We start from the raw sequence: 21,603 nt of genomic DNA, 5'->3' as shown, positions 1-21,603 counted from the left end.
TGTGGGCACACATGAACACGCACGTGGCTCCACGGCAAGACGTCAATTACGGTCACAGTATAAATGCTTTATTTCAGAAGGGAGAGGCAGAGAAGCGCGCTGACCTCCTTCTCAGGACTTCCATAATAGCATAGCGCTAATGACTCAACGCAGCCGGTTCTTAAAGGGAATGGCACCTGGCACGCTGATTGGGTTGATTGAGAAGACGCCCAAAACACACCCATGACTAATTTCTTTGCTTAGCGCCGGGTTTTAGGCGCCCACTACAGCACGCATAATAGCAAAGTGGCCTTGACCACGCCTCCACGTCTTAAGTTTAGATCTACTGCCTCGTCTTATTGATGAAGTGCATAATAGGGCCCCTAGCCTGCTATAAAATCCCTGCTGCCGGCCGGTGTGAAATGCATTCTGGGATACTGACCCAAACTAGCGAGCTTGCTTTACACACAAACTTTTGTTACGTCACCTGCATCAGCTTGAATTTTCACATTGAATAGTCACATGCGTATGAAACCCCTATGCACATTTTCCCTCTTGCATTGACTGAATTAGCTTGCTAGCTAGATCATGATCACTAGTGAGCTGGTTAAAAATTACAGGAGGACCCCGAGGTGGCGATGTTTCCAGAGCAGACGATGACAATACATTTCCCCTTCATAGGAGTTCAGTATTTATTTATTTTTTAAAGGTTATTTTTTTCAGAGTGGGGCAGTACCACTCATATTTTTCATTTTATTGGATAGAGATAGTGAAGGTAGACAGGAAAGTACGGAGGAGAGGGCATGTCAGCAGGGCATGGGCCGGATTCGAACCCATGCCGACATGGGCATATGTGTGCACTGTAGCCTGAGAGGTAGAGGTGATAGAGGTGGTCCTCACAGACGCTGTAGATTGTGCATGTATCTATGTGATTGTAGGCAGAAACCACATTAGTCATACACGAGTTACACTAATAACATCACTAATAACATCACCAAATCAATGTAATACCTCAACAGGCTTCCTAGCCACAAGGTTTGGCTTGGCTGCAGCACCAGAGGCCCCTCCAAACCGGGGTTTTTTAAACTGAAGAGAAGAATGGCAAATTTAATTGGTCAGCAGAATAAAATTATGACAAAACAGTGCTTGGATAAAATGAATGAATAACATGGCAAAATGTTATGGACATATTCACCATTGAGACAGTCAATGCAGGCCCAGGCCGGAGAGGACTCTGCACAGGCATGGCAGGGACTGAGGCTGTGGCAGCAGCATGGCAGGAGGTGGAGCTGGACCCTGCACCGTAGTAGCAGCAGTCACAGAGGCAGATGTGGGTGCCGATGGAACACTGGATGACTGCTAAAGACACACAGAAAATATATTCTTATGCCAACAATTCAAACGTATTAAACTGACAATTAAAAGGTATAACAGTCAACCATTCAGAACACTTGTCTGCTCATACATTTGATCAAACAAAAACAAAACTCAAAACGGTCAAACCTTTCTGGTAAGTATCAATTACCAGAATAAGAGAGACTGATAATGGGATCATTTTTCAGCATGACAAATAGTTACATTTCATTACCTTCTGGGCATGGGCGTCAGCAGCTTTTTGAATGTGGGGGGGACACTTATTTTTCGGGGGGTCTGGGGGTCCCCCCCCCCCCCGAATTTTTTTAAATAGTAGATTCAATTTCCTGCATTCTGGTGCGTTTTACACCCAAAATAATCTCCCTCTTTCTTTGTTTTTCCTTGGAGCTGGCATGGTCTGCAATTACTGACTACTATTATGTTTTAGTTTAACACACAGAGGCCTGACACTGACACGTGGCACTTTTTAGGTACTTTATTAAATATGAAGATTCAAAAAGAATCAAAGAGTGAATTAGAAAAGAATGAGGTAACTTTGAGTCAACAAATTGAATAAAAAGTTATGAGGAAACATAAAATATGTACCTAGGCTACACAGAGCCTATTACAATCAAACTTAGCCCTCTTCAGTGCATTGCAGAACATACAACTATAACAAAAAAATAATAATCAAAGAGTGAATTAGAGCTGTCTCCACTGCCCCTGCCTGCTGCCCCTGCCTCTGACTCACTCTCACTCTCAACCACCTATATCAGGAGAAATGGGGATGCATTGAGCACTTGTTCATATTGTTTTTCTCTAATAGAACATTTGACATAGAAATACAATCATCAATACAAAAAATACAATCACAAGCATTTTAGAAATAGAAAAATAAATGGAACAGGTGTTTTCTTCTTATTTTTTAACCCTAGCTCAAGCAATCAGATGCAAAATTGATTCTTTGGGTGGGTGCAATGGCCAAATTAAATAGTGCAAATGCTCAGGGCAATGAACACGGGCAGGAGATGCAATAATGACAGGACAGGTAAGCACTGTGAGGTGTTTGTCGCCATTCTGTGCTTTTGATGACATTTCGCCTGTGTCTGTTCTGCATTTAAACATGCCTAACAAAACTGCTAGTGCCATATAGCTGATCTAGCTCGTATTTGGTTGCTAGTAGGCTATGCTAATTCTATTGCTAATACAGAGAATGTCTCATAAGGTGCTAACATTCTTATCAGAAAAGCTGGCTGTGTTTGACCTTGGGAGAACGCAATGTTGCTGTTTGGCCACTCACGGGAAAACTTGGATGACTTTGACTTACTTTTCTCTTCTTAGAAAATGTTTTCCTTATATCCATCTTGGTGGATGATCTAAATATCGTCTTGCCTCAGTCTGAATGTTTTGAATCTGCGTGCGTGTCTGATGCGGCTGCTGCCGTGTTAAAAACAGAAGTAAAACGCGGAGTGGACTTCTGGATATGGGCAATCCCCTACTCATAAAGTGGAACGGATTTGATTGTGAAGCAATGAAAATAACGCTGACCAGTCATGCAACATATTTTTGATGGCAAATGTGGGGGGGTCCAAACGACCTTGTTTCAAAGGTGGGGGGGACACGTCCCCCCCCAAATATATGGTGGTGACGCCCATGCTTCTGGGAGTGAAATCCACAGACGCAACGCCGTGGCCCACCAAACAGCAATGTCTGGCCATGTGCCTGCGCTGGACATTTCTCAATCTGTAACCAAATGGAATGCTCAATTTCCTTGCATATACAATCTAGCGGCTAGATGTACTGAACAGCTTCGACATCCTTCTGAACCCCTCCCAATACCCACAGACACAGGATGGTAAGTAGAAGCTAGGCCTATTTAATTAAGTTGGTTGCAAAATGCATAGTATAATTCTTTAAATAGGCCTATCCTTTTTGAATAACCTAAAATGCTTGTCTAAATTGCGAAATGTAGACTATGGCCGCCGCCCATCATAGGCTAATAATAATTATCATCATCATAATAACAATAATTATTATTAGGCTATAATAACAACAATGATGAAAACAACAGGATAACATTTAAACCTTCCTACTTTTCAGTTAATCTGGCTGTTGATGTCATTTTGTCATAAAAAAACAGGCCATCACTGATTCATTATCACTCATTCCGTCCTCAGCGCTTGAAGAATATGCCGAACCGGCCATCCAGACCATCATTGGTCATTTTGGCCAAGAAATGACCAGCGATGATGACTCAACACCAGCCACAGCCCCGGACATCGATGCCATAAACGTGCAAAGAGATGCCATCGGTGTCATGACAGCGCTTCGTGGTTATGGGGGCTTGCGTTTCTCAACAGCCTGCGAAGTCCTCATCCGAGACTTCAGCGAAATTTACCCAGAGTGGGCCACACTGGCCAACATAGCCTGCTTGATTCCCGTCTCCAGTGTGCCTGCAGAGAGAGGATTCTCTCTGCAGAACCGAATTAAAACTGCGCACCGAAGTCGCCTTGGGGAGGGCAAGGTCACACGGCTAATGCGCATTGCAAGTTGCGGAGAGACACTTTGCACCTTTGATTTCAAGTCCGCAGCTGCACGCTTCAATGCTGCCAAAAAGCGACGTAATAAGTAGCTGAATGATATGAGCAGCCATTGTTATTTTTTAGTTTATTTTCAGTTTTTACTCTAGGCTATTTTATTTAAGGCTATCCCCTATCTGAGAAAAGGCATAGGCGTATGCGCATTGCAAGTTCATTTAAATCCTATGTTAGAAAGGTTCTAATATTGAACGTGCCACTCTGCTGGCCCACGACTCACAAATGGACTCCGCTGAACGTTTGATGGAGCGCCTGCTCTCTTCCATGAGACAACAGATCTCAGCCAGTCCCAAGACCAAGACCACCAACAGGGCAATCCAGACAGACTTGCTCGGCAGCACAACCAACCAATCAGACATGGCTTCCGTAACTCCCCCTCCTCCCCCTCCACTTCCTGCTGCTACCCCAAACCCTCCTCCTCCCCCACCCCCACCCCTGCCAGGCACCACTTATGGTGCATCACTTCTGGCACACTTTTGGTGCGCCACCCCTGGTGCACCCCCACCACCTCCTCCTTTACCTGGGATGCCACCTCCTCCTCCACCACCTCTACCAGGGATGGGGCAGGGAGGTCCACCTCCTCCCCCTCCCCTGCCTGGTATGGGCCCCCCACCTCCCCCTCCCCTGCCTGGTATGGGCCCCCTACCTCCCCCTCCCCTGCCTGGTATGGGCCCCCCTCCCCCACCACCTACTCCCCCAGGTATTGGAGGAGGTATTATTGTGCCCCAGAACGTGCAGTTCTCGGGGGCATCCCAAGGCCAGCCGCTGTCCCACACTGCGCATGAAGAAGCTCAACTGGCAGAAGCTGCCCTCCAGAGTGGTGTCTGAAAGCCAATCCATGTGGTCGTCAGTGCAGTCTGATTCCCTGGAACCTGACTACTCCAGCATTGAGGAGCTCTTATGTCTGCCAGTGACTGACTCAAAGGCCAAAAGTACCAACACTACGGTCAAACGAGAGCCCAAAGAGATATCCTTCATTGATGCCAAGAAAAATCTAAATTTGAACATATTCTTGAAGCAGTTCAGATGCTCACATAAAGACTTTGTAGCTATGATCCAAAATGGGGACCGTTCCAAGTTTGACGTCGAGGTGCTGAAACAGATGCAGACGTTACTGCCGGAGAAACATGAGATTGAGAACCTCAAGTCATACCAAGGGGAGATAGAGAAGCTGGCCGGTGTGGATCGGTTCTACCTCGAGCTCCTATCAGTTTCATGCTACACCATGAGGATCGAGTGCATGCTTCTCTGTGAGGAGACCGCTTCTGTGTTAAAGATGCTGCAACCCAAAGCTGAGCTGCTGGACGCAGCCTGTGAGAGTTTGATGGAGAGCACTCGCCTTCCAAGTTTCTGCAAGCTCATACTTGACATTGGAAACTTCCTCAACTATGGGAGTCACACAGGCAATGCAGATGGCTTCAAGATCAGCACCTTGCTGAAGCTCACAGAAACCAAAGCCAACAAGTCCCGTATCACATTGCTCCATCACATCCTGGAGGAGGCGGAGAAAACCCATGCTGACTTGCTGAACCTTCCGGATGATCTAGAGATCTGTGAAAAGGCTGCTGGAATAAATGTGGATTCTATTCAGGCGGAGTCGAGCTCACTGGTCAAACGGTTGAAGGGTTCTGAGAAAAAAGTGTCCTCTTCTTCTCAGGAGGATATCAAGCAGCAGTATCTCACTGCTATGAAGGGGAACCTGGAGGCCTGTGAGGAGCTGCAGGAGCTCTTTGCCTCCATCGAAAAGAAGAAGGAAGAGCTCGCAGAGTATCTGTGTGAGGACACGTCCCGCCTCTCACTAGAGGAGCTTTTCAACACCATCAAGACCTTCAGAGGACTCTTCCTTAAAGCAATCAAGGACAACCAGACCTGGAGAGAGCAGGCCATCAAGGCAGAGAAGAGGAAGAAACAGCAAGAGGAGGATGACGCCAAGAGACCGAGGGGGGAGAACGGAAAAATAATTCGTAAAGCCCCCCCAGTTCAGGAGGAGGGCTGCATCATAGACCACCTGTTGGCTGACATCAAGAAGGGCTATGCACTAAGGAAGACCACCAGGGCCCAGGCAGACAGGGGCAGCCTGCCCTCTAATGACAAGAAAAGGGATAGCACCCAGCCTGAACATGCCAAGTTTGAGCGATCATCAGCCGTAGATACCCAAGATGGCATAGAAGTGGACAAGGTGGCATCAACCATTCAGCAAGGATCGCAGGATAGACTGCCACACACAGGGGAGTCCACATCAGGCCTTCCAACAGGACTCAAACTGGATTCATCAGAGACCATCGCCCCCCTCAATCCTGGATTGGATCCCCTGCTCAAGGAGGGATCTTCAGAGAGAGATGAGGGCATGGCTACTGAATCCGGGGTTGAGGTTAAGGATGTGAACCGTAACGAATTATCCTCTACTGGGGATGCTACTAGGGAAGGAAACACAGAAACAAAGGTGATGGATCAGAGAGGGGCTGATGGAACGGTGGTGGATGGGTGTCCAGTGTCAGCACCTACCTTGGCCACAGTTGACGGAGACACAAAGTCCAAAGAAAAGACCCTATGGCTTGCGGCTCTGTTCGAAGGCCTTGGCTTCCAATCGAGTCACACTCGAAAATGAGCCATAGGGGTAGAAAAAGGAATCGGGATTGGCCCTTAATGTATTCCTCTCTACCGGTGCCATACTCTCACACATCCACCAGGGGGACCAAACACTTTTGAGATTGCCAGTCTCAAACCCTTCCAACCTCAAAGCCAGTGCTAATGCTTTTAGTACTTCTTCCTGCCAATTACAATAAATAAACATCAATAAATCTTTGAAAAAAAAAAAAGAAAGAAAGAAAAAAAAAGAAAGAAAGAAAGGTTCCAATATTCTAAGTTCATGATTATTATATTTGGTTATCATTTCCACCTTAAGAGCTAAGCTGTGCGTAATATCACCTGCCACCTTAAGTGCGCAGTGCATTCAGGACCGCATTGATTCAGATCGGAGAAGAAGTTGAAAGTACCACAAGTTTCTCATGTTACAACTCCAGTCAGTTAGCCAGCGGTGTGACATCAACAGTAAGGCAACAGTAACACTATTGTTATTTTATGAAACTCCGTTGTCAGATGTTGTTGTAATTGTTATTTCATTTTTATGAATCTGTAATTATGAGTCAACGACGGGTTTTGCAAGAACCACACATACACCCATTGTAGTGTTTGCAATCATCCTACCCATGCCTGAACTGTACCCTGCCTGAACCCACTAAAGAAACCTGAACACAAAGTCAATCTCCTGTCATGTGTGTCCTGATCGACGCCCGGGGGCGAATGGAGCATACTCTCATTGAACTATTCACCTTATACAGTCCTTTCCCATAACCTCACTAACAGCCTATTTATTTTCAAAGTTGTATTCTATTTTATTTTATCTGATAAAAGGCATATGAAAGGAAATTAGGCTAGCCTATGTGTCACGCCAGAAGCCTACATGTAACCTCTTGCACTTTTCAATAAAATGTTATAAATCTAGACATTGTGGTATTTCTTTATATACGTATCCCAGCCTGCCTATCAATTGTTTCTCAATAAACAGTTATGTTCTCCTCATTGTCATACTCCCGAGTCCGATTAAGTATGATTTGACAGGCAGCTAAACTAAATGCCTTCCCAACCAGCGAGACCTGGTTATAGAAATGACGTTGTTTTATTGATAAAAAAGGGTCAAACTGGAAAGAGAAAATAGAAAACTCACATTAATCCCAAACAATTTAACAGACTTCAGTTAACGTAATGTGGAGTCCGTTCATTGATCGATGCAGTCTGTTCAGTTCCCAGTGTGGCGCGCGTTCAGCGCTGGACATATGGCATAGCGCGCATGCGAATCATGAAAGCCTATATTATTATATTTATTATATAGCTCGCATCTAATCGTATCGGATGAGAAATAGACATTAAACGGCATATATAGGCTACACAACAGTAATCACCGCGACAAACATCTATATTATATTTTAATATGATGACCGGAATATCTCACGTTTGTCCGGTAAATTGAAATCTTCCCGGACACGTTGACCGACACCAATTTTTTCTAACGGAAACCCTGACACACACACAATAACGTGTGTACGTTCGTACACAACAAACAAAACCACACTAACAAAAAACAAACAAACAAGCTTCTAACAAAGCTAGATAGCTAACAAGCCAACACCTGTGTGGCTAGCCTAGTAAACACTGACACAGCTTAGCATGTAACTCAGTACACTAGTTAACAAACTAACACGTTTGGCTATGGAATGTGATTACATAGTTAACAAACTAACATGTTTGGCTATGGAATGTAACCTACTACATAGTTAACAAACTAACACATTTGGCTATGCCATGTAACTCGGTGTGTCGGCAATAAACATACAAACTTGTACATACACACAGCTTAGTAAACAATGCAGGGGGGTATTCCACGTACGTTGATTAGTATATCAGCGATTAAAATAAAAGTCGCGTTCAGGCAACTCGTGAATGGGATTCAAGCCTCAGGTGATTCCTCGAACGAGGATCAGGCTTATGTCATCAGTGTTCACAGAAGACGAAAAATAAGATGTAAAATAGTGCAATACTGCCGCAATTAACAAGGCGAGGGAAATGGTTTGGCAAGAAATTGCTGACCGATTAAATGCGTAGGTCATACTAGCCCCAGTTATTGTTAAATGTTCATATTTTAATGAATGAATATTTACTACTGTGGTGATATCAGTAGCAGGCTACATATAGTCATATTGTCACGATGACATAGTGGTTTTGACCGCTGCCATAGTATTAAATCATCCTTTTAAGACAATGGTTCAAATCCCTCTTCAGACACACTTTTTACTGCATTTCGTTGTCTGAATCTAATCTAAAATCTCATCTAAAAAAGTATGTAGGCTATAAAATGATGGTGTAGAGTAGACTCAGAGGATGTGTCAGAGTTGACTGAAGATGGTGCCGTTGCTGATGACAGCGAGGACACACAAGTAAAACAGCTCCAGATTAACCAGTTTCTGATCAGCCAGATGGAGAATCCACAGACCATGCCAAAGTACCAGAGGAACTAGCAGAAGCCTCAGATCTGTATGACAGTGTTATGGCTGCCACCATAACCGGGACAAATGCAAGTGAATTACTCGAGATCATAGCTCAGCGCTTGGAGGCAGAGAAGACAACCTTGGTAGATGACCGGACAGCAGCACTCTGGCCACAGTACATGGAGATGATTGACCTAGTCCGTGCATTCATCAGATTGGAGAAAACTGGAAATTGGGATCAGCACCTTGATACCCTGACAGACATGATGCCATTCATTCCGGCTGCCTCCGGACATAGCTTGTATGTGAAATATACAATAATCCTATAATTCTATACCCGCACCTGCTAACTGTAACTTGAATACACAGCGAAAATGTGGGCCAAATACAATTCTCTTCGTCGTTGATTTGAATGTGAACGATTGATAGCTTTTCCAAATGTCTCTTAACTTTTTCTAGATCTTTGATGGTATTACAAACATGTATTTGATGACATCATTGGTTATTTATTGTTTAACAGATATTATTATTGACAAAATACTAGTGTTCCTTCTTTATTTTACATAAATGAATATTCAGATCTTTTCCATACCTCCAGAAAATGCGCCAAATAGAAGACACACATCCCCAAGTTAACAAAAGATTTCTGGAAGATGGTCTGCAAGTTGTTCATACGTCAAATTAATACTAGGCTGGACTATCCCCCGACCTTGTAATAGAACAAGCCCTCATGCGAAGTATGAAACACAACGTTTGGTTCTAGTGGATGTGGGTTCTTTCCAACCCTGCAACATCTGAAATCAACAATGCAATGAAAGAAGTGACAGGGGTAAACTATGAAACTAGTGAACAGCACAAGGACCGTTCTGCATCAACACAGGAAAGAGACAACGCAGACACTAAATAAACAGACATAGGCAGACATCAAAATACTTGATGATACTTGATTGTTGGAGTCACAAAATCTGTTGCCGGGTATGAACACCTTCAACACCTAATCACTGGTGTGACAGCCCATAATACGGTGAATGTGGACCATTCAAAAGAGGTTGGTAGAAGGGTCTTAAATCTCACAACATAGCTATCTATCTCACGGCATTTGATAACAATGTCGAAGCGAGAGGCGTTTATAGCTTCGGTCTGCAAAGAGAATGTGGAGGACTTTCTACATTTTGAAAAACTCCACGTAAGTTCTAACTTTGGAAAGATTACACCACGATTATGAACAGCCTTCATTTAAAGGACATGGTAGGGAAAAAGGTGACAGAATATACCTTCAAGAGGAAAGCACATGCAGTCACCATGGATTACAAATCCACAGTCAAACTGAACAAATTATCTGAAGCCTTCAAGTATGAACTCTGTGGGTATCCACCTGCGCTCTGCTCAAAAACAGTGTTTCTCCCAGTGAACAAACCCCAAATTGCAAAAGCAATATGGAACGCAGTCCCTCATGATGGTGCCAGAAAGAGACATCCCGTACTTTTCTTTACTTTTCTTTATTTGTATAGCACTTATTAAGACAGCAGTCACAAAGTGCTTCACAGTACATTTGGTAGAATATTGCATAACACAGCAAATAAACAGCCAGCGTAATTCATAAAAAAGTAAACAAGCATTTCACACAAGCAATAAAACAAATGATAAAATGAACGAATGATAAAATCAATGCAAATATCAGAAGTAAAAAGAGAAAACAACGTATAAAAATGCCATCCTATATAAGTGGGTTTTTAAACGTTTTTTAAAAAGTGGTACAGACCCAGCTAACCTGACAGTGAGGGGGAGGCGATTCCATAATGCTGGAGCTCCAACAGTAAAAGCACGGCCACCCTTTGTTTTGAGCCAGGTGTGTTTTAAGGAGGGATTTAAAAATCTCCAGGGTCTGAGCGGCCCGTACGTGGAGGGGGATGCTGTTCCAAAGTTTAGGTGCAGCAGCCGCAAAGCCTCATGGTCATGGGTAAAGGTGAGCCCATGTGGCTGTGGCGTCGTGTTGAAAACAGGCTGAAAGCGATGCAAATTACTCCACCCTGCCCCCACTGTGATAGATGACTCCAGTCCAGTATGGAGGGTTACCTGCTGGTTGCCACCTCCAAAGTGAGTTTCTTTAATCTCTCTGCTATATTTACAAGAATAGTTCTCACTATAGTCTACGTGAATAACTACGTCATTCTGGGTCAGGGTTTCTCTCAAACTCCTCAGTCTTTCAAACTGGTGCTTGATATTGTAAATGTGCCTGGAGAAGTTTGAGAGGTGTTCCTGTGTGAGCTCCACCAACTTCTCAATGGAGGTATTCATCAGAGCAACGCATCCGGGTACTTTCCCCTCCCGTAATGTCCACGCCCCTTTTTGGGTGATAGAAGAGTAGAAGTTTGACTGGCGGTCAATGGGAATTTCTGGTCTTTGCTACTTTAATCCGATAAAATAAGAAAACCGTAGTGCTTTTTAGATATTAGGAGCACAAATCCGATGGCCAGTTAGGCAAACTATTATATAGTGTCATTGCCGATCAATGATCGACGTCGTTATATAGAGAAAATGAATGAAATAGGGGTTGATTCATCAGAGCAGTCATACGTCATCTCCCTGTCATCAGGCATTTGTAGTTCTTCAGTTGATTTGCCGTGTAAATCCCCAGATGAGTGTTACATTAGTTTTCTTAAGATAGGATAATAAATAAATCTGTTCAATGGGCATTTGCCAAAGTAGCCTACTGTTAATCAGTATTTATCCTGTATGGTGTATATGAAGATGTTATGACGTTTTATCATGAAAATAATGAACAGCAAGCTCGATCCAAAACTAGGGCCGGTGGAGGAGGGCAATTGTCACATTGGACAGACTACCAAAACAGAAAAATAAAGTATCTTAACGACAGCAAAAGTGATGGATGTCAGAAATACATTACCTGGAGATTCAATAAGGTACTTTTATATGACAGGATATTGGTTAGGGTTATATGACACCTGTAGCGAGATAGATAGATAGAGCCAAAAGTAAAAAGTCGCTAATAAAAAAAGTCGCTAGTAATTGTATGACGCGCCAAACAATCCGCTGAGATGAAAAGTACGTTTTAGAGCATTTATTGAATAGAACAATCAAACTTGGCGACGTACAAAAATAATCCATAAGCGATCAAAACCAGAAAAATAACAAACTATGCGTATAGAATATGCGTATAATGCGGTCAACAAAAATACATCGTTCCCCTCTCTCTCCACTACCGCCATGCAAGGTGCGCAGGTGATTCAATTACCTTGCAATATCACCCCCCATAACCATATGACTTCTCAATATGGTGATCTAGGCAATAAACAAACAATCAAAGTAAACTCACAATAAACCCACTAGCCTGTTATACTAAATACCCCCTGAATCATATTCATACCTCCTACAACACCTCAGGCCTTTAGGTCGGGTGGTTCATCCACATGGATGGAGGCAGACTGAAAGGACACACATTCATTGCCTATTTCATAAATGTTCTCCATATAACGACGTCGATCATTGATCGGCAACGACACTATATAATTGTTTGCCTGACTGGCCATCGGATTTGGGCAGTCTGGGGATTTACACGGCAAATCAAATGACAGAGATTAAAGCAAAAAAAAAATCTCCTGACGGAAAAAGAAATTCAGGCCAAATCGGGGCCGGTGGCTTTCCATGCGCAAAGCGTGCGTGCGATTTTCCGTTCTATGTTCTAATGCTTTGACTTTTCTTTCGAAAAATGTGAACACATTTCCGCGTTGTATAAAATCAATGACACATCGCTAGTCAACTAACACAGCTTGTTTTGTGAGCCTGCTAACAATGTAAAGTAGTGTTCTAGTTAACTAGGTAGCAGTCCAATCCATTTCGCTGCAGTATTTTGGCTTGACTAGCGAGTTTGTGTTGTGATTCTCAACAACGTTGAAACGTAGTTTCACCCTTATCCATAGTTTTGAATAATAAATGTGTGGACTGACGATGTAGCGCAGCCTAACTTATTCTAATAATTATTTAACATAGTTTTATTGTGATAATTATTCCCCCCTCCTCCCAGACTTACAAGGTCACATTATTATTGGATTGGTTGTTTGCGTGCCGGGTGAAGTTAGCTAAACATTTAACCTGCTAGCTAGCAAGAGACACATAATGTCACTCTCTAAAGGTCTAAAGAGGAAAGTTGACGGTGAAAACAGGGCATTTAAAGAGGAATGGACAGCGAACTATGCATTCATCCTACCTGGTTTCATCAATGCAAAGCCGTTGCGAGACTCACATTTTACGTGCTCACAATGAATGTTCCCTTCCACCTATACATGCGAGTCGTCCTTTCGTCAATGAATGCGATAAAGACGGACTAGAGGAATCGATTGATGCATAAAAACCTTGAGAACTGCCGGATTAAAGTGACGTCCATAATATTAATAAATATGAATAATACATTAGACTTATAGCGCTTTTCTAGACACTCAAAGACGTCCATATCACCAGATAGCCAACAAATAGTGACCGATGGGAGATGCCAGTTTTCTCATTAAGTGAGATTTAATAGCCTAATATTATTTTTTCTATTTTTAATGAATGGCTCATTGTAATTATTATCCCTAGTAATGTAGCGTGTTTGCTCTGTCGTTTCAGGAGCATATAGGCTAAGCGGATTCAGCTTTCTTTTTTTTTTGCGCCGATTTTGTTGTCAATGTTTTTCATAAAATTAAACTGCATTTGCTTTGTTACTGTTCACATGTGTGGTGCAGTCACATTTACATAGCCTATAAGTAAACATTAAGTTTGAATGATTTACTGAGCTGGCGTTACTTTTTTCAAACCACACACCGCATGTCGGCTATTTCAGCACCACGCATTGTCCACCTATTTATCACTATGAGGGGTTCAGCGGCAGTGCACCCCGCTCTGTTACTGTCGCATAGTTGTAGCCAATAAAGGCCTATATGTAGGCTATATAGGCTATTATATATCATTTATATACCTAATACCAACATCAAAATAGATTGTATGCCTCTACAAATCATATTACACCAGGTAAAATCCGTCACAACTTGGAATAAATCCGTCACAACTTGGAATAAATTGACGGAAATCCGTCGTAGCGACGTAATCCCTGAAATTAAGAACTCCAAATCCCTGATGACAGGGAGATGACGTATGACTGCTCTGATGTCTGAGGCTTGTTTCGGATCCGCTTTTCCATGTTTCACGTCAGGGTGATGCCTCAATAAGTGGTTTCCGTAGATGTGTGGTGTTTCCACAAAATGTAACCTCCACTGCGCACAGCTTGCATATGGCTTTGCTTTTGGCGACTGTAAAAAGTATTAATGTGTGTAGACTTCCTAACACTGTAGGGTATTGACTTCCTACACTGTATGAGGGTGTAGCAGGTTACTTTCTGCTGGGTTAGTATTCTGCGTTGTGTCTTTTTCACGAAGAAACACCGGTTGGATGAGCAGTGGATTTATTCCCTTTAACATAGACACATCAGAAACAGGTGTCACATCAGTTCTCTTCCACCATCCACATACTGTAAAAAATAAATACAATGATGAACACCAACATATTGTGACGTTAGAATTATATCTATCTCAATTTTTGTCAACATTTAGTTTTCTACATAATCTGATCCATTAGGTGTTTATTAATGCCTGTGTGGTGTTATCTTTAAAATGTTGACATTTTTCAGTTAGTAATTAATCAAATACAAAGGTTCCATCTCATAGAACATAATGGAATGTAAAAACTTTGGTGCTCAATATCTCTGAACTACCCTAAATGGAGATAGAACCTTCTCATTCTAAGCTCACGATATACTGTATCACGAGGCAACATCGCCATTACAACTGGCACAATGTACATTCTCAAGACCAGCGCGCGCCTCTCCCCTCACGTTCACACGATGGCTAGCTGCTAGCATACAACCTTGTGGTTTTGTTGTTATGTCTCCCACACCCCCCCCCCCCCCCCCCCCACACCCGAAATACCCTCTGCACATACTAGTTGTTTTGTCCCACCCCCCTACCTGGTCTACACTCTGAGCAAACGCAATGTTATTATGTCGCCCCCCCTCCCCCCCGCCTAAATCTACTGGTGTTTTTGTACCCCCCCCCCCCCCCCACCATGACCACACACTGTACATACTTGTTGTTTTGTCCCCCCGCCCGAACTACCCATTGTACATATTATATGTCTGTCCCCCTGCCCGAACTACCCACTGTACATACTTTGTGTTTTGTCCCCCGCCCCCACCTGTGGTGTATGTCCCCACCTGTCCTACCCGCTGTACATACCTTATGTTTTGTTGTATTGTTCTTCCCATGTTGGATGTATGTTTATCTTGTAGATAGTACTAGTTATTTGTCTGTATTATCTTGTAGATAGTACTAGTTTTTTTGTCTGTCTTACATGTAACGATGAATTGAGAATCAAGGACCCCAATTGAAATAAGCCAGTGGCTTTCTTGGGTTTTTATCCTGTTAGTTGACCTTGTATGTAATATGTACTTTCATGTACCTACTTCTGCAAATCTTCTAATAAAGTTTTCAATCAATCAATCAAACCTAGTAGCCAGTCTCACTCCTCAATCTTAATCAAAACAAAATATAAGAAGACAATTTCTTCTACACAGCTTAGCAAACACATAAACATCCACATTATATTCTGTTACAGTGTGTGTCGCAAAAATATTCAACCCCAAAATCTCAAATAACAATGGAGAGAGCAGAAAAAGACCGTGTCACCAGCTCAGAGTAAAACGCGTTCTGAGCTGGACCATGCGTGTCACCGTAATAGCGCCCCCACGGGAAACAAAAAAATGTATGCAATGTAATTAACGGGGTAGGAACCAATAATCTCAATCTCATTTTGGGGAAATTCACAACACAAATAAAATAGCATAATAAACAATATTGACTTGGCTACAAGGGCATAGGCTACTGTATGCTAATGTATCTTGCTGTAACCTTCTGTACTCTTCCTGTAGTTCTGGGTCGGTGTACATTTTGGCTCTGAATTTTGTCAGCCTAGCCTTTGCTAAAGCTCTCATTTTTTTCCACCTGCTGACTGTCTGCAATGAAACAGGACATAAAGCAAAAAATATAAACAGTTAGTACATGTTTACTCATTATACATAATTAGACAATAATGAAGTAGCCTATATAAATGTCATCTGTCAACTGTATCATAACACCGCGGATTGATTGATTTTCAACTGCATGAAATACCATAATGTCTATGGTTCACAGAGTCGGTCAGGAAGTCCAACAGCCAATAGCACAGCGAGGTGTTCACTCCCAGCCCATCCAGTTTTTGTACAAGCTGCTGGGGGATGATTGTGTTAAAAGCTGAGCAAAAGGTCCCCCGACCTTGTAATAGAACAAGCCCTCATGCGAAGTATGAAATGTTTGAAACACAACGTTTGGTTCTAGTGGATGTGGGTTCTTTCCAACCCTGCAACATCTGAAATCAACAATGCAATGAAAGAAGTGACATGGGTAAACTATGAAACTAGTGAACAGCACAAGGACCGTTCTGCATCAACACAGGAAAGAGACAACGCAGACACTAAATAAACAGACATAGGCAGACATCAAAATACTTGATGATACTTGATTGTTGGAGTCACAAAATCTGTTGCCGGGTATGAACACCTTCAACACCTAATCACTGGTGTGACAGCCCATAATACGGTGAATGTGGACCATTCAAAAGAGGTTGGTAGAAGGGTCTTAAATCTCACAACATAGCTATCTATCTCACGGCATTTGATAACAATGTCGAAGCGAGAGGCGTTTATAGCTTCGGTCTGCAAAGAGAATGTGGAGGACTTTCTACATTTTGAAAAACTCCACGTAACTTTGGAAAGATTACACCACGATTATGAACAGCCTTCATTTAAAGGACATGGTAGGGAAAAGGGTGACAGAATATACCTTCAAGAGGAAAGCACATGCAGTCACCATGGATTACAAATCCACAGTCAAACTGAACAAATTATCTGAAGCCTTCAAGTATGAACTCTGTGGGTATCCACCTGTGCTCTGCTCAAAAACAGTGTTTCTCCCAGTGAACAAACCCCAAATTGCAAAAGCAATATGGAACGCAGTCCCTCATGATGGTGCCAGAAAGAGACATCCCGTACTTTTCTTTACTTTTCTTTATTTGTATAGCACTTATTAAGACAGCAGTCACAAAGTGCTTCACAGTACATTTGGTAGAATATTGCATAACACAGCAAATAAACAGCCAGCGTAATTCATAAAAAAGTAAACAAGCATTTCACACAAGCAATAAAACAAATGATAAAATGAACGAATGATCAAATCAATGCAAATATCAGAAGTAAAAAGAGAAAACAACGTATAAAAATGCCATCCTATATAAGTGGGTTTTTAAACGTTTTTACGTTTTTTAAACGTTTTTTTTAAAAAGTGGTACAGACCCAGCTAACCTGACAGTGAGGGGGAGGCGATTCCATAATGTTGGAGCTCCAACAGTAAAAGCACGGCCACCCTTTGTTTTGAGCCAGGTGTGTTTTAAGGAGGGATTTAAAAATCTCCAGGGTCTGAGCGGCCCGTACGTGGAGGGGGAGGCTGTTCCAAAGTTTAGGTGCAGCAGCCGCAAAGCCTCATGGTCATGGGTAAAGGTGAGCCCATGTGGCTGTGGCGTCGTGTTGAAGACAGGCTGAAAGCGATGCAAATTACTCCACCCTGCCCCCACTGTGATAGATGACTCCAGTCCAGTATGGAGGGTTACCTGCTGGTTGCCACCTTCAAAGTGAGTTTCTTTAATCTCTCTGCTATATTTACAAGAATAGTTCTCACTATAGTCTACGTGAATAACTATGTCATTCTGGGTCAGGGTTTCTCTCAAACTCCTCAGTCTTTCAAACTGGTGCTTGATATTGTAAATGTGCCTGGAGAAGTTTGAGAGGTGTTCCTGTGTGAGCTCCACCAACTTCTCAATGGAGGTATTCATCAGAGCAACGCATCCGGGTGCTTTCCCCTCCCGTAATGTCCACGCCCCTTTTTGGGTGATAGAAGAGTAGAAGTTTGACTGGCGGTCAATGGGAATTTCTGGTCTTTGCTACTTTAATCCGATAAAATAAGAAAACCGTAGTGCTTTTTAGATATTAGGAGCACAAATCCGATGGCCAGTTAGGCAAACTATTATATAGTGTCATTGCCGATCAATGATCGACGTCGTTATATAGAGAAAATGAATGAAATAGGGGTTGATTCATCAGAGCAGTCATACGTCATCTCCCTGTCATCAGGCATTTGTAGTTCTTCAGTTGATTTGCCGTGTAAATCCCCAGATGAGTGTTACATTAGTTTTCTTAAGATAGGATAATAAATAAATCTGTTCAATGGGCATTTGCCAAAGTAGCCTGTATGGTGTATATGAAGATGTTATGACGTGAAAATAATGAACAGCAAGCTAGATCCAAAACTAGGGCCGGTGGAGGAGGGCAATTGTCACATTGGACAGACTACCAAAACAGAAAAATAAAGTATCTTAACGACAGCAAAAGTGATGGATGTCAGAAATACATTACCTGGAGATTCAATAAGGTACTTTTATATGACAGGATATTGGTTAGGGTTATATGACACCTGTAGCGAGATAGATAGATAGAGCCAAAAGTAAAAAGTCACTGAGAGACGCAACCAGGGTCTGGGCTGGTAATTGTATGATGCGCCAAACAATCCGCTGAGATGAAAAGTACGTTTTAGAGCATTTATTGAATAGAACAATCAAACTTGGCGACGTACAAAAATAATCCATAAGCGATCAAAACCAGAAAAATAACAAACAATGCGTATAGAATATAGAATAGAATACAGTTGCCTATACAATGAAATTGTAGTGGTTCTTCTGAAGGTGCAAAAACAGAAAAACATATTCACATATTCACAAACCTATACACATAACATATCACAAATATTACACACTAGAAAAATTCAAAAGCGAAAATGCTATAAAACAAGCTAAGAGACAATGAGGTCCGTGGTGTCAAGTGCAAATAAAGACAACAATATTAAGAAAATAAAAACAACTATAAAAGCAAGCTAAAAGACATGAGGTCAGTGTCTCATCATATGACTTCTCAATACGGTGATCAAGGCAATAAACAAACAAGTAAACTCACAATAAACCCAGCCTGTTATACTAAATACCCCCTAAATCATATTCATGCCTCCGACAACACCTCAGGTCTTTGGGTGGTTCATCCACATGGATGGAGGCAGACTGAAAGTCTGTAATCCTACTTTGATTGTTTGTTTATTGCCTTGATCACCGTATTGAGAAGTCATATGGTTATGGGGGGTGATATTGCAAGGTAATTTAAGCACCTGCGCACCTTGCATTGCGGTAGTGGAGAGAGAGGGGAGCAATGTATTTTTGTTGACCGCTGTTAGAGCAAATTATCAATAAAGGCAGCCTGTTTCGTTTCAAGATTATTAAGAAATTATATTTAATATTTTCCTCTATAGAAGGAGGAAGTTTACAGGTTCGTCAGACGCATCTGAAGATTCAAAGTTCCTCGTAAAGTCAAGATCATTCATTACATCTCAGTATTTATGCACTCAGGTACCCTCAGGTAAGAGGTCTAGACCAATCATGAGCAATGGGTGTGGATTTGTACATCGAGGAAGATGATGGGGGATGAAGGTTAAAGGGGAATCGGCCCCCACTTTCTCCTAAAGACACAAAGGTGAAAAAGGAACACAATGGCTACAACTGGTTTAGTCTGGTCTTAGAGTACTGGGTCTGGGGAAACACAAAAGTCCAAAACTGCTCTAGATGGCTTAGTCCATCTAGGTAGAAAAGAGAGCAATCAGGTCTTTGTAATCATTTAAATATGTCTGTTGTCTAGCCAATGTCAAGCTTCAAGTAGAGAAACTGGTTTCATTTTGTGTTTACAACAGGAAATCAGTTTCTATAGCTTTCTCTAGATATTCAATTTTCTGTTGTGAAGTTTGAATCTTAAATAGAGAAAAATGTCTTATTACATATAATAGTTTTCTCTCACACCGCATTATACGCATATGACACAGATGAACCACTGATGAACCAGATGAGACACTGACCTCATGTCTTTTAGCTTGCTTTTATAGTTGTTTTTATTTTCTTAATATTGTTGTGAATATGTGAATATGTTTTTCTGTTTTTGCACCTTCAGAAGAACCACATTTTCATTGTATAGGCAACTGTACAAGGACAATAAAGTCTATTCTTTCAACCCTTCCAACTTCCTGAATGAGCAGGGAGAGTTTGAGAAGCCTGAGGCCTTCCTGCCCTTCTCTGCAGGTATATAGCGCAAAACAAAGTACATCGCTATAGATAAATGTTGATGATGGATGGAAATAAATGGCTGATTGAGCTTTTTTCTTGTTATTGTTGTTAATGTTTCAGGGCCTCGTATGTGTCTTGGGGAAGGACTAGCTCGTATGGAGCTTTTCCTGATTATGGTGACGCTTCTGCGACGCTTCCAGTTTGTCTGGCCTGAGGACGCAGGGGAACCTGACTACACTCCTGTGTTTGGAGTTACTCTGTCCCCCAAGCCCTATAGACTAGGTGTAAGGCTGAGAGGGAACCAGTGAGGGGGAAGAGGTCAGGTATAGTCTGATATTATCGATGTGATATAGTTAAACCCTGTATGGTGTTGTTGTTGTTGTTGTTGTTGTTGTTGTTGTTGTTGTTGTACGTAAATCTATTGTACTTGCTATTGTGTTTTACACAAATAATTGTTGCTGTCAGTTTTGCTTTGTATAACCTTGATTAAGATTGATGGAACACTTGGCGCACTGTGTGACAAAATGTTGGTTCAAGTAAATATGTCTTCCTCCTTCGTCTCCTTCCTTACATGCGTTACCATTGAAGAGCATACGTTGTTAAAATGTTATTGGACTGGTATGTAATATTTTTGTAAAATAAATAGTTAGCAAACATTAGTTTAACATAAGTTATGTGGAATGTTTGGCTTGCTGAATTCTTAATAAAAGTATTTATAAATGATTGTTCTGCAGTTGTTCCTCGTCTCTAAAGCATCTTTCACACAGGTCACAACCAATGAATCGAGACTAGCAACCTGTCTTGTACAGTTGCAATCAAAATTATTCAACCCCCAATTGCACATTAGGTTTATTGGCAAACTATTTCTCAGCTGTTTGCAATAAACAAATTACACAATAACTGTTTAAGTAGTTCAATGAAACTAATATTACACGTTTAAAAAAAAATCCAAATTCAACACAAAATTCTACTTGAGTAGGCTACAGCTCAAGCAGGAGTTGAAAATGTGAGAAAGATGCGGTGCCAACAACAGATTAACATTGCTATTAAAATCGATTTTCTCGGACCTAGCAAAAGTGAACCCTCGCATATGGAGTATACGGTTTAGCAATCGGTTTTGCGAATCACATTATTGCATTACAATTTGAATATTGACTCAAATAACGCAGGCAAAAGTGGCAAATGAATATGCTATTTTGGGATTGCATAGTCATTTGCACATTAGAATGAACTTTAGAATTTTGTCAGCTACAAAGCAGCGCATGACTTTGAAAATTAAATGTCAAATGGCTTTGCATTATAATTTTAATATTGACAGTGAATGTGCACATCAG

General features: G+C 41.9%; 1 pseudogene across 1 annotated transcript; it reads left to right on the top strand.

The window, feature by feature from the left end:
• The first annotated feature begins 3,568 nt into the window (after positions 1–3,568).
• LOC308171214 (inverted formin-2-like) lies at positions 3,569–20,577 on the top strand (annotated as a pseudogene). The gene is made up of 4 exons: positions 3,569–3,779; positions 4,372–5,991; positions 20,242–20,284; positions 20,390–20,577. The product of its transcript is annotated as an inverted formin-2-like (transcript).
• Positions 20,578–21,603: the final 1,026 nt, after the last annotated feature.

Source organism: Nansenia antarctica (assembly GCF_963989245.1).
Source record: "Nansenia antarctica genome assembly, chromosome: 15".
In the NCBI taxonomy this organism is placed as follows: domain Eukaryota; kingdom Metazoa; phylum Chordata; class Actinopteri; order Argentiniformes; family Microstomatidae; genus Nansenia; species Nansenia antarctica.
Note: the sequence above shows the minus strand (reverse complement) of the source record. Positions and strands in the feature narration are given on the sequence as shown.